Genomic DNA, 15,583 nt, shown 5'->3' with positions numbered 1-15,583 from the left:
AACTCAGATGACAGTGAAGAGATTTGTCTTTTTTGAGGCAATCTTTCATTTACTAAAGATGTCAACATCACTCTTCTTGAAATGGTCTTAACTAGTTTTCGAGATTTTTCACCAATGTTCACCAAACCTTTCTTAACATTATCAACAATAGATTTTTGTAGCTGAGAAGATTTCCTCTTTTGACTTGTTGTATCTATACCCAACAATTTCATTGGATCTATTAAGTCTTTATGAGTAAGTACAATTGATAACAATTGAGCTTTTTCTAGTGTAGTATCAAGATTGTTGAAATGCGGCATTATTTCTTTTCCACTTTTATTCATTGACCTCCTTTTAGTATGTCTAGGTTCTTCACTAAGACGTTTCAACTCATCCACATCCATGTCAAGTAAATGATCTAAATTTTTATAAGAAATATTTCTCTTCACCTGTTTAGCTAGATCCACAATATGCTCATCCATATCAGTGGTAGGAGGTAAGGAGCCTGACCCCTCTCCTTCAAAGGTCTCCATTGGTTCAACTTGGACAATCTCCTCCCTATGTTCATCAACTATATTGTGTTCTTCAACAGGGTCGTTTGCCTGTTCTGCACATAATTTAAGAGTTTGTGTAAGGTTCTTGAATTAATCAGAGATTATTCAATTAGGATTAAGAATAGGGATGAATTTGGCTTAAAGCTTTACATGTTAAAATTAGCCCATTCAATTTGGTTTATTAAATTTAATTACTTGCAGGACCTTATTGTTATAACTCTAATTAAATTACCTGTTTAGGTTTAAAGTTCAATTTGTTCTCAGGTTAGGATTAAAGTTCAATCTCTAATTTTGAGCACTAATTTAACACATAAAATAAAATTTTGATAAATTAGAAATTCCAATTTTGAAAATTAAAAGTACAAATATTTTGATGCATGCATACGATAACTTAGGTGACCTCATATTAATTTGTTATGGACCATAATGTAAGTGGACTATAATTTGTCACATGTGTGTATATTTAAGACCTATTATTGCATAATAGACCTCCTAATCTGAAATGTTTTTGCATGTACGTGAAGTTGAATATAAATAGTTCACCTAAATTATTCAACACGTTTAATAGGTTATAAAGTTATGCCACATTTAAGACCTATAATCAAGGTAATAGTCCTAATAGGCCTTATTATTAAAATCAATATGACCACATTTGAAAAAACCAAAATTCAAAAGAATTGGTTTTTTATCATTTATAGAAAAAAAGTTATGCGTTTCGGGAGGCACATCACTCTTAAAAAATGTAGTTTGTTGTAAAAAACTACTTTTTGAGGGAGATGGAAAAAAAAATTTAAAATCCTTCAAAAAAATTTGAAAAAAATGTATATAGAATCTACAAACAAAATGCTAGAAATCACTAATTTACATCATCTTCAAATTTTTAATAGTTTAAAAGTTATAGTTCTCGGAAGTTGAAGATTATTTTAAAAATGTACATCTCAGTGTCAAAAGTGGCAAAAAAGTGAGAACCATTATTGTGAGTTCACCCGTATGCAAATAATCTGTCACAATAATGGAAGATTCACAAAACACAAAGATTGTTTTGAAAACCCAAAGCAAGAATATGCAATAATAATAATCAGATTGGTTAGGATTACAAAGGGATCAATCCTTATAAAAGGAGATCAAACCTAAAAACATAACCCTAAAAGCAATTAATAATTAGTAATGAATATTAATTATTAATATTCCTAAGTTTAGCTTCCTAAATTTGACTTAAGTGAAATAGAGAAAACGTGACTTAATTATTAAATCAATATGATTAAATTAATTAAGTAAATTAATACCTTTTACTCTAACACCCCCCCTTAAGATGATGTTAGGGAGAAGCTAAAAAAACTAAGGACTCGATGCTAGAAAGCTAAAAATGGGTCTCGACAACAAGGCTTGATGAGGTGCCCAAGTATAATGAAATCTCTGTAAAGTGGAGAGAAAAAGGAGAAAACCCAGTGGAAACAAAACTCCTCTCCAAGAAGAGATGAAAGATCAAGTGAAGGACTAAGAAGCCTCCAAACAAGAATGTTCCAAAAGATAGGAACAAAAGACGAGCATGAAGAATCATTGAAGCATGAAGAAGCTGCAAACTCTGTCGTAGAATGACTGCTAAGATGTTGAAATAAGAACCTCCTTTGAAACAAAAGATGGTCAGGATCAAGAAGACATGAATCCACATGAGTGCCCTCAATGACACTACTCAAATCCGAATCAGATGGCAAACACAGGCAAAACATCTAGAACCCAAAGATACATATGGCACAAGTACCAACAATCTGAAGAATTGATCAAATGAAAAATGGGAGGTCGCCTCCAGAAAATAGGAATGCACGAGTGTTCATATGGTAAGTATTCCATCTCACTGAAATGAATGGGTAACCAGCCGCTGCATCTGCCTAGTACATAGGAACAAATACTGAATACATAGCTCACTCCAATACGAAACCAAGGAAGCATTAGCACCAATAGTAGAAACCCTCCCATAATGCTGACAAGGGAAAGGTATGACAAGTACATTGAATCTGAAAGCCATAATGTAGTGCATGAAGAAGAACCAAGAACATATGACCATGTAGACATGAAAGTACAAGCAAATAAAAAGGGTGTGCAAACCAAGGCATGCACACATGAGAAAGGTATGAAGGCAAACAAAGGCAAACATCAAACTCCCCATGGCACTTTATATCATAGTGCGAGTACAATAAAGCACAAAACTATTGTGCAAAATCTCATAAAACATGTGCAATATAGAGGCACTTTATCTCAGTGCGATTACAAAATCATAAGTTCTTACAATGAAAGCTCATAATGTCAAAAAAAGACATAACATTGGAAATACATGAAGAACAACCAAAAACAAGTCATCCCACGCAAACTAGAAGTTTCCACAACGTCATATGTCCAAGTAATTCACCAGAGTATGAAAACACAAAAAACTGAATAAAATGTACCTGGAGTAAATCTGGAAAAAAGTGCATGAATGGCTGTGAAGATCTATGAAACACCATCCCAACGCCTCTAGAATCGCAAAAATTGGAGAAACTAGCGAAAAGTTATGAGCCTGGGACTGAAAACAACACCTCTGGCTTCAAATGGTTGTAGAATACACCAGCAAAAAAACCAAGTGATGAAACCTACACATTTGGAAAGTAGATTATACCAGCTTTCCAATGATATCTCATTTGCCAAAACTCGGTATCGTATGACCAAAAGAAAAAAAACCCTCTTTTAGGAAACAAAGAGGGTCACATGGGCCATGCAAGTTGTACATAGCGCTAACGTTAGCATGATGTCATGCTGACATCAGCGTTGATGCAATGTACTTTTGCTAAAAAGGGTTAACTTTTTTTTAATTAAAAAAAATCTTTTAACAACATGCACCAACTTGAATTTTTTTTTTTTTTAATAAAAAAAATTAAAAACCCAGCAATCAAAATTTATTTATTTTACCAGTCAGTTGATTTATTTTTTTAAATATTTCTAACACAAGTGCAGTTATGGTCATACGGATTTCATGTCTCAAAAAACGTGTCAATAAAAATCATGTCCCAGATGCCCTTGTCACCGAAAATAGGCAAATTATATATCAAAATTCATGGAATCAGTCTTCGGAAGCCAACCATGATGTGCTTTTTTGCCCAGATTGCTCCAAAAAATAGGTGCCCCCTGGATCACAAAAAAAAGTAAATTTTCAAACCCTCATAGATCTGGCCCCATGAATCAAAAATTGACAAACAAAAGGTCAATCTTGACTATTTGAAACGTGTCGAATTCAATGGTGAGGTTCAAATCAAACCCAAATTGCACAGAAGACCTGCTATAGGTAGAATCTCCCAATCTGAAGAACAAGAAAGCCTCGGGTCTGAAGCTCTGATACCATGTTAAAGTTGTGAAATACAACCTCACAAAACCTAGTGAACACCTATATGCAAATAATCTATCACAACAATGGAAGATTCACAAAACACAAAGATTACTTTGGAAACCCAGAGCAAGAATATGAAATAATAATAATCATATTGGTTAGGATTACAAAGGGATCAATCCTTATAAAAGGAGATCAAACTAAAAAACATAAACCCTAAAAGCAATTAATAATTAATAATGAATATTAATTATTAATATTCCTAAGTTAACTTCCTAAATTTACCTTAAGTGAAATAGAGAAAAGGTGACTTAATTATTAAATCAATATGATTTAATTAAGTAAACTAATACCTTTTACTCTAACAATATTTATTATTATAGGAAGAGCAATATTGGATTTATATTTGATAAGTGATTTTATATTATTGAATATGAACGCTAGTTATCATTTATTGTTTATTATTTATTAATTGGCCCTTTGGAATTATTATCCATTTGTAAAGTTAAGGCTTTAATATTAATGTGGAATGTTTAATTCTATAGCCTTTGATTATTTTATTTATTGGGCTTTATATTTAATGGTGCCCATGGGTTTATTTATGATTGGTTGTTTATATTATTATTTGTTATTTACCCTCTTGGGTTGATTTAAATAATTATTTATCCTAGCTACCCTATTGTATGATTGATTGAGTTTATTGGGTAAGTAAATTAAATATTATTATATTAATATTTGTCTTGGTATAGGGAAGGGTTGGTAAGAAGTATTATTTATTCTATTATTTTTATTGGCTGACATTTTTGTATAGTTTGGGTTTGATTTCTATTTAATTAATTTCCTATGATTGATCGGGGATTGGTTGTCAAATGCATTTTTCTGTGATTTGGATTTTGGAGTTGCTTGCTGGGAGCTTGAATTGATTTGGTTGAGCTTTGGATTGGAATTTTCTTCATTAGATTTTCATAGACCACTTCTACTTTTCCAGGTCAGAGTACTTTTCCTTTGCATTTTTAATTCTGAAAGATTGTTTTCTCCGTGACTGTATTTGGGAAGCTTTGGAAATTATTTATGGTTAAAGATTAAATCTATAGGTATATTATATGGTTGGGGATAAATGTATAAGATTGAGAATTGTTTTTATTGAATCTTCTATGAGTAGTTTTCCGGAATGGTTCTGTGTTTTAGTTTTTTTCTCTGTGATTGAGTTTCATGGGGAACTTGATTTAATCTCCATGTTTTGAGTTCATTTTTTGATCTAGTTTGGTTCCTTGGATTCCTTTATTCTTGGCATCTCTGTCTATAGTGTTTTCGGGTCATATTTTTGTGCCTTAGTATTTTTTGAGCAAATCGTCACTTTGTGTTTTGTTAGTATGAGTTTTTAAGCCCTTGTTTTAGATGTGCTACTTCCTGTCACAAATGTGCCAGACTGGATGATAGATGTGCTACTTCTTATCACAAAAGCATCAGACTGGGTGATAGATGTGCTACTTCCTGTTGCAAATATTCCAGACTAAGTGACAGATGTGCTACTTCCTGTTGCAAATGCGTCAGACTAGGTGGCAGATGCGCTACTTCCTGTCGCAAATGCGCCAGGAGATGTTATAAAAGTGCTAGACTATTTCTTATATGCACTAAATAATTTAACAAAGGCATTGAATCACTTGTCATATGCGTTATTCTATGGTACAAATGCATTGTTCTATGTATTTTTTATTTTGGTATTTTTAGTTGGGTTTCTGAGTTTCTCGGTTGGATTTTATGACTGTCCAAAGGCTAAGTTGTATTTCCTAAGTGCTCTTGGATTCAAATCGGAGTTGTGATATGGCTTATATTGTTTATTTGCATTGATATGTTGTGTGCAAGATGAGTGATACCTTGCTGATGTATTGAGATCTTGGGTCTTTACTTGATATGTGATTTATGTGGCCTATGAGGTTGTGATGTAGGCTTATTGTTCTCTTATGGTATTCTTATGTTAAGGAGATCTTGGTTAGCCGGATTATGTTTTGTGAGCCTTTTTTCTTGATTGCATGTGTTGGTAAGGCCTAGGTGCATGGTTAGGGAGAGTGGCCTTCCATGAGTCTGTTAAGGTCACGAGGAATAGACTGCTAGGATTCCTTGTTGGTTGGAGCCAAGGTCTACACCGTTTGGATAGCTCATTGGAGGTTTATTGTAATAACCAAGTGATAACATAATAATTAATCTTAGGTGGGTTGGGTAGTAGTAACTCATCTAAGTAAGATAATAAATGTGTTGTGGTGTCCCATCTCATGGCTTGGAAGATCGGAGTGAGGTGGTAGATCTGGTAACCGGATAAACCGAACTCCCTTGATTTCCTCAAAGGTTGAGACAGTTATGCATGTGTATCACGCATGTCGAGTTGTGTTCTAGGATATCCTTATTAGTGATAGCATGTGATGACACTCTTCCCTACATGTTGGTCCTAGTTCCTTATGCCTTGTATTATGGTGCCTCTAGATGTCCTATATGGTGGATTATGTCATATCTTGTGGTCTTGGAGTAGTTTCATCTCTTTCCTAGTTAGGTGTTAGCCTAGATCTAGAGTGTGAATGGGATCTTGTGTCATCTCCTAGCACGAGGGGTGAATCTGTATGGTTCCACATGGTCGGGTGGTTTGATGCCTTCTTCCATTGGGATGTTCTTCATCGGATGCTTTTGTGTGGTTGTGGATCTCTTGTCTTCTCAACTATGGATGGATACTAGTAACAGATTGATGTATATGATTTGCATGGCATATGTATGTATTATACTCATGATGTAATTGTATTTGCAATTGAGAGATATGCTCTTGATGTAATCAGATATTGTGTAGTAGATGGTATAGTAGTGGATGGATTGATGTATCATATGTACTTTGAATATTGATTCATTAATGGAAATAATGGTATTGGATATATTGTTATGTATTTGGTTTCATGTATGGGATTAGAAACATTTAGTAATTGTGTTTTAAAATGAACCTAATGGGATGGTTAATGTATGCACAGTAGATGGATGTATTCATATCAAGGATAGTAAATGATCATATATGCATGGAAAGGATAAATACGTTAGAATTTAGTATGAATTAGATCATGGTGGTAATTGTGTTATCATGTCTATGAAGAGATGTTATTGGGTAGTTTATGCTATATGTTTCCAAGATTAGGTAATGGTGTTAAGATGCCCTAGGGAATGTTATTGATGTATATAATTGTGTTTATTTTTGCTTGTGTTGTGTGCTCTTGTGATTATGTTCATGATTGATTATGTGTTTATCTTGTTAATAAATGTTAATGAACTTGAGTAGTTAATTATTATGTTTCATTAGTAGATGTTTTTAAAAAAATTATCTCTAATTGCATGTTAGATAGTTGTATTTCTCTAGGGTATTTTGGCGGACATTACATAATTTGATCTAGTACTCTGTTACGCCAAAAACACTTTGCATCCTACATTCAATGGTTAGCACATTTGCACATCATAATCATTTATTGTGTCACAAAAATAAATATAAAACATATGCATATCATAATCCTTCATTACATTGCATAAAAAACTAAAAACAAACCATTTGCACAACATCACTATTCATTACAACTCATAAAACATCATAAAAAACAAGTGCATTTTTCATTCATTGCATCATATGAAATGTATATAAAGCATCCATACATAACATCATAAACATAGAAATGTAATGCATATCATAATATAGGTGCATATCATATATCTATCAAAAGTGTTGGAGTACAAAATCGGATTGTTTGTGGCCTGCAGACTAAGTGCATGATAGCATAAATGAGTCTATATCATAATGAGAAAGTATGTCCATGTCATTGTGTGCTCCCTTTGTCCTCTTGATCTTTGTCCAGTCTTGAGGATGAAGCTCCTCCTATCCCTGGTCATGGTTTTGGTGGTCACCCTGTTCCAATCACTCCCATGCTACTATGTGTCCTCTAAGAGCGTTATTTGTTGTCCTAGACTATGACCATGACTGATAAGATGGTGCTCTCTGCTCAAGTGAAACTGCACTCTCATACAACATCCCCCAATGTCGCATCTCCTCACTTGTCTCAACCAACATCTGACCCAAGTCTTGCACACTGATGTATCTGATAGAGCTAATGTACCCCCGCATGGCTACCTTTGATCTCTAAGCTTGGGATATCATTGTGTCTCGAGAAGCTATCAAACTAGCAATCTCTATTGTATACCTATCCCTCTCAGTTGTGTATTTGTCTTTATCTACTACTAACAAATCTCTCTCAGTCCTCAACTGATCCTTCTCTAAGCACAGATCAGTAATTTGTCGTTTTAACTCCGCAATGTAATCTCGTTGACTGCTCACAGTATCCCTATATGTTTGCAAATCCCCGATCCGATCTATGTCATCCCCAATGGGTATATCCTGAAATGGATCATCCTCTTTCTGATCTATCTATAAGTGCATAGGACTCTTGGCCTCATCCTCCTCCTCCTCCTCCTCCTCATCATCTTTTCATCATCCTCATCCTCTTCCTCGTCTTTGTCATCATCCTTGTCATCCTCATCCTCCTCATCTCCCAGGAATTCCTATTGTCTCCTCCGTACAGGAATATCTGGATCTATAAGTGGTATCAAACGATGTTGTGCAAACCATCGGTCAAACTCCTCTATTGTTTGTGCATCATTGACATCTGACCCCCAATCTCACTGTCTAGGTTGTAACTATGCAAAATCTCCATATGTTATATAAGGTTGTGTCACTCTACCCCATTGTCTAACCTCCCTGACTGAATGATCAAAATATGTTGTCCCTGTAGGTACATCCTCCTACTCTCCAAACTATCATCTCTTTTTGTAAAGTTCAGCTCTATACCCTCCGGCAATTCACAGACCACCCTAACAAGTATCTCTCATGTCTGCAATAAGAAAAAATGCTCCTCATCCTTTGTCCATCCAGGGCAATCCCTATAAGGTCTCCATATGAACTCTTTAAGTCTGTATAGCTCATGACGCATGTATAACATGTATCCAAATGGACCCTAACTCAATGCACCTCTATATAAATATACATAAGGTCAATCTAGTATCACATGTCTGTCTGTAATGGGTCTGAATACTGCTATGTGCTCGAACACCCATACCTGGAGCAATTTCACCCCATGACTGAGAGTCTGTATGCTCTGGTATTCTATCTGATGCAACTGAAAATACAACATCCCAAGCATGCATGGTCCCCATGCATATATAGTGCCCTTTGTGCACATCTGCTCGAGCACTCCCCCTCATCCAATTGGGAATCTACGCCCTCATATGTTTGCTGCTAGTTGACATGCCATAATAACTCCAATCACGACATATCACCTCTCAAACTATGTTGCCATGGTCTCCCATCAAATATCTCACTCCACAACCTCTATGTTGTCTGACTCGCACTCGAATAGCTTGCATATGGCATCTATCATTGTTGAGGGATCGTAAATCACCATCTCCTCATGAATAGGAATGCAGAGGATGTGCCATACATCCTCTAAAGTCATTGTAGCCTCGTCGGTAGGGAGATTGAAGGATGAGGTCTTTGAGTGCCACTACTTTGCTAATGTGGTGAGAAGCCCTATATTTGCCCTAGTCTTGGGTATATAAGTAATATAATGCAATCCTACTTCTCCTAGTGTGTCTTTATCAGTGATTCTCAATCTATGGCGTAGCTCGAAGCAGTCTAGTCTATTCTCTCGGGTTATCAATGGTTAATGGTGAATCTACATCAACATTGGGACATCAATTTGTCAATTTTAGGGCTTTCCCTACTGTCTGCACTTCATCATTTTCAGTGCCAAATTGAGTGCATTTGTGTCCTATCACATCCCACTTAGGTCCCCTCTGCCCTCGAATCCCTATCGGCTTGATCGTCTAGCCTTCGACCCAAGCAATTTGTCCAACCCTTAGCCTAATGTACATTTGCACTTGTGTCATCAACACATGCACAAAACACCTTGACACAGGTACAAAGCATGCCTACACAGGTGCAATTCACCTTTTACCCCCCTCAAAATATTCCCCTCAATGTCATAAACACACGCACAATTCACATAAATTGAAACATGGGTTTTTGAGGAACTCACTTGTGGTCCTGCGTCGTCTAACCATCTAAAGATGTGTACACGTTACCCAAGGTTCTCCGGCACTGGAATCTTCGCCATCCTTTTGCAATCTCCTTTGCCCCAAAGCACTAATTTCACCAATTTGGAAGGTTAAAATGACTTATTTTCACCCATCCCATGTCCTTTTATAGCCTTTTCAACTATCTAGATGGATGTGCACCCTTCCTATGTTGTACTGGTCGCGGTCTTTTTCACCTTAAAATGCTTGTATCTTTTGTGTCTGACCTCTGATTTTTAGTCTGTTCAAACTAGTGGCTTACTGTCGTCATTTTCGATCCATTGAACTCTTTTTTAGATTTTTCTAGCCAATTCCTCGAGGGGGCATACATATACCTTGTCATCGTCTAGGGCATATTTCTTCATTGTTCTTTGAAACAACACTCATAATCACATTGTCTCAAAGAGGGGTAAAATGTAGGCGTCTAAAAATGGTCAACACTTGTGGTGTCATGCTTTAACATGTATGTGTGACCTTCTTTTAGGGTTTTCACGTCTTATTAACATTTTTTCTATGTCGCACATTCGATCTTTATCATTTGTTGACATTGTATCTTTCTTTTGTATTTCTTCCCTACTCAATTTTGATTCTCTCTCATTTCAATTTGGTCTTGTCAATATCATTTTCGAATTGCAATCAATGGTCATCATCAGCTTATCATGTCGATTGGACATCATCAATCCTAATTGGTGTCAAATTAGGGGTTTGTCCTAGATCTTTATCATTTTCAATCAATTATCAATCATCCTTGATCATTTTTCAATCAATTTGAATCATTTTGTATCTCATTCAACTATCAATTATCAGTCTCTTCATCAATTTCGATCAATTCGTCATCGATCTTTATCAAGTCAACCTTCATCAAATCAATCTTTTATCAACCTTTGATCAATTCGTCATTGATCTCAATCAGTCATCAATCTTTGTCGGTTTTGGGTCAATCAGTCATTGATCCTTTATCAATTATCCTCTATCAATTCAATCTTTTTGTCATCTTTGATCGATTCATCATCGATCTTTGTCATGTCGATGTCAAATCCTTGTTATTTATTCTTTTTTTTAATCATGATCAATTTCTTTGTCAATTGTCCTTTAACTGTGTCAAGACCTAATTCCATTTCTGGTCCATCTTCCTAGGGTTTGACGATTAATTCATTTAATCATATTAGCATTTCTCCTCTTTAGGTTAAGTGAGTTTATTCATTTATCTTATCTTCTAGGTCACAATTAAATTATCATTTAATTGGCTAATTGGTTTCTTCTTTTGTGAGTTGATTAATAAATAAAAATTTATTACTTAATACCTTTTTTAATTTTCCGAATTTTCTAATTTCCTTTTTCCACCTAATTTTTCCCTATTTTTTTCCCCCTAATTTCTCCTCTATTTTACCTCCACTTTTTAAGCTCAATTATGTCATAAATCATGAATCTATTTTCTCTCCAGTTTGTCATCAATCAATGAGCAAATTTTGTGGATAATTTGTCATAGCTAAGTGGCTATTTTTCCTCTCAACCATGTCATAATTGATGAGCACAAGTTGCTCTCAATTTGTCATATTTTGACATCGCAAATTGTCATCCAATTTGTCATTCAATCATGTCATAATCATGCCAATTTTTGAATTTTGTGCCCTTTTCAATTGCTCGTCAATTTTGGAGACTTTTGTCCTATAAATTGAGCTCCTTTATCAATGATTTTCAACCACGCTTCGAGTATCCTTATGCTGCGAATTTCACTTTGCAATCTTGCTTTTCACTTGCATTTGCAATGTAGGTGAGATCCACAAAAGTCCCATTTGAAGGAGAAAGAAGAACAATGGAGAATCATGGAGGAATCACTTTATAATGGTTTGTTTTTTGTTAAGTGTTTTGTCTTCATAGCTCTATTGATTGAATTAGGATTTCATTTCATAAGCTTGTTGGGTTTTGTGGTTGCCTAATTTTATGCTTTTGATGCTTATTCAAAATTTCCTAGTCGCACCATCCATTGTTACATTTTTTCTAAAATGGCATTTCCCTCCTTATTCCAAAGCTTTACATCTATTGTATGGAGCAATCTCGTAGCCATATTTAATACTTCAAGATCCATTTAATACATTAATGCATGGCATCCTCATGTACTCTACTCAATATTAACATAAGTATTTTAACGTAAATTAATGGTTATAAGGATGCATGGTATTACATCTACCTATGCCTTCCACCTCCATTGTTTCATTATATAATATTTTATCAGAAATTTTGTTTTGATTTTTTATATGGGGGTATGATTAAACTATTAAAATTACGAATTTATGTATACTTATATATTATCATAGTGAGGCACTTTATAAGAAACAAATAAAAATATCCTTATTGAATTTGGAACATGGAGTTTTTAACAATTTGTTATACCTCAAAAAATAGTATAACTATTATTTTATTTTAGAAGTTTGATGATCTCCATGATTTATTCATTTTTAACATATTTTCATTATCATACTTCTACCTTAGACTTCATTACTCAAACCCTAGATTTGTTGTTGCTACACATCACAATTCCAATCCAAAAAGATTTATATTTTTTAAGTTTACCTTCAACCTTTTCACTCATATTATTTTACCTTTAAGTTTGACGTGAATTTTAATTCTAGCCCTTATATCTATAATACTATTTTGCATACATTAATTCATCCTTAAATGTCTAATTTTTTTTCCCTTTCCAATTTTTCCGTGTACTTATACATAAACTTCACTTTCCACTAATTATAATTTTAATTTTTTCACCCACTTACTTCATTTTCTACCAACTCTTTTTATAATTTTATTTCTTCATTCTTGATCACTTCTTTTCTTACAACTAATTATTTTATTTCCTAAACTACTTATTTTATAGTTTTTTATTTGAACTACTTTTGCTAACCTACCGTTCGCTATGACCAACATAGCCATATGCCTCACACTTTGTGTATTATTTTTGTGGCATGATGATTGTTTTTACAATTCAATTGAAGAAGGAATTCTTCTCGGTTTTCATTTTAATGCTTTGTGAACCATCCATGGCCTAGTTTTCAATTTGATGGTGTCACCAAGCTACCATTTATTTTTTTAACTTGGATCAATTCAAATTGTATTTTTCCTTTTTTTTTTCTTTTCTTTTTTTTTATTCCTTTCTCCATTTTTCCAATTTTATCCTAATCATTTTTTTCTAATTTCATTTTTTTACTGTTTTTTCTCTTTTGCGATTTTACAAAATTTCTTCCATTTTATAAAATGAAGTGTTTGTTTTATGCAAAGTCATCCACATATCCATTCACTAGCCTACTAGCTAATGTCATAAATTTTATAGCTTCAAATAATAAGATGTTTAAACTTACTATTTAAAGTAGCCATTTAATCAATTTTTCATAATTTTCTTTCTTCTTTTCTCTTGCAATCAATTACATTTTGTGAAAATCTTTTAGCTAACTCTTCAATCATTTCTCTCATAAAATCCTTGTCCTATTCACTCAATATACTTTTGGTAAAACAATTTCATATAAAAATATATCCTTGTCTTTTTAACATACAATCACTAGTGAAGGTGTCATAAGCCCACATTTTTAGTATTCAATCTTTATTATAGTAAATTGTACATGTATTCTTCTTGTGATGGACTTAATTATCCCTACAAAATCAATTATTAATTTTTTAAATTGCAACAACACTAATACAATTCATGGTAGAATTTCATCTTGTATATTGATTTTTCTCTTTAAAATAGATCATTAATTTCTTAGATATTAAGGTGCATCTCTACATAAAAGGGACAACCATAAGCATGCCAACAATTTTTAGTAGTTACATTTACATTATGACCACTTCCTAGTCCCCCATTGTGACTCTCTTAATCTAGCTTCCCTCTCATGCAACAATTCCACTCTACTCGATATTTTACCTCTAACAATCTTGGTTTGATATCCCTCTTAACATTATTCCTCAATTGCTTTCTATAGCATTTTCAAATACTAACCTCACACAAAAAAAATAAAAAATATTATAGGTTCTATACATATCAATGCACCATCTATTCCCAATATGTAAGTTTAATTTCTTTCTATAGCTAACCTCTAGCCATATATGTATATGTATGTGTGGATTCCATTTGTGTCAATACAACCTCTATTCTCATATGTAAGCTATAAAAAAACATCTTTGGCTGGCTATCATCCTCTTTTTGTCTCTATCCTTGATGAGTAACCTGGCCTCAATATTAAATTTTCCTAACTATTGTATTACTTTGAAATCAAATTCCTGAAAAGACATTTACTTCAAGTAGCCCATTGCTTAAGCATTTAAGCAACTCATGATAGGTGAAAAATCAAATGGTATATAGCTATAACCTGAATGTTTATAGTGCATATACCACTGCGGTGCTTCACTCCAATTTCATGCTTGTAGGAGAATTGTAAAGATCAATTTTGCCTTTCTTGGTTGAGCTATTGTTGCTCCAATTTTTACCCAAAAGCCTTCACATGTACATTGCAATATCTCACTTTGGGAATATTGTGTCCTTTCCTGACTTGTTCTATATCAATTCAACTTCTTGATGCTGATGACCACTCAAAGATTATCATATTTTTAGCAACTATTGAATTGAACGGCAGTTTGAATGGGTTTTTCTTTATAATATCTCACTGTTACGTTGGGATAAAGTACTTGATTGAAAACATGAATTTGAACGTGGTATTCACCTATATGACATCTATAGTGTATGATGCGAGTCACCATGGTGGCTCTGAGAGTAAGGACAAGTTTATTGTTTATGAGAAAGAAGATCAGGATATTTGCCCTTACAAAGACAATTTGAGAACACTTAGTTTTTTCTTTTTAGCATAGATTATACTGATAATCTGTTAAGGTTAGAACCAAATTACTTAGTTTTTTCTTTTTAGCATAGATTATACTGATAATCTGTTAAGGTTAGAACCAAATTGGTCATCTATTTGGATCTATTAGATCGTATGCTAATGTGTACAGACTAGAGTAAAGCGCATATGTTTAAATCTGTTAAATCACAAGGACAATCTGTTTAGGTCAGAATCAAATTGGGCAGTCATCTGGCTCTCGAGGGTTAACTGCCACTGCCTGATAATCTTTACAACTAGTTCCCAATCTCAATAAAGTTTAATTTTCCTTTATTCCAACCAGTTATAATTTAACCCAAGATTTTAATTTTATTCTATAATAAGTATAAATATATGTGGCGAAGATCCCAAAACTATCATTCGTCTGTAGAAGAACATGATGTATAAAGAGGAAAACAGGAAATTGATTGTCAAGATACATATAGAACTTTATTACTGTTTACAGTAACTTTTCAGAGTTCCGCAAGTGAATGATTCTCCGACAAGGCAAATTTGTACATATTGAATTTCAAATATGTCATTCCAAGAAATATACTAAGCTTTATTTTTCACAAAAACTTTTCAGAGTTCTGCAAGTGAATAATTCTCCCACTAGGCAGATTAGTACGTTTGGATTTTTTAACAAGATCTCATGCATTTGACCCTTAACATCTTCAATG

This window comes from Cryptomeria japonica, chromosome 6, assembly GCF_030272615.1.
Source record: "Cryptomeria japonica chromosome 6, Sugi_1.0, whole genome shotgun sequence".
Classification (NCBI taxonomy): Eukaryota; Viridiplantae; Streptophyta; class Pinopsida; order Cupressales; family Cupressaceae; genus Cryptomeria; species Cryptomeria japonica.
The sequence above is the reverse complement of the archived record's forward strand: the minus strand, read 5'-3'. Positions refer to the sequence as shown.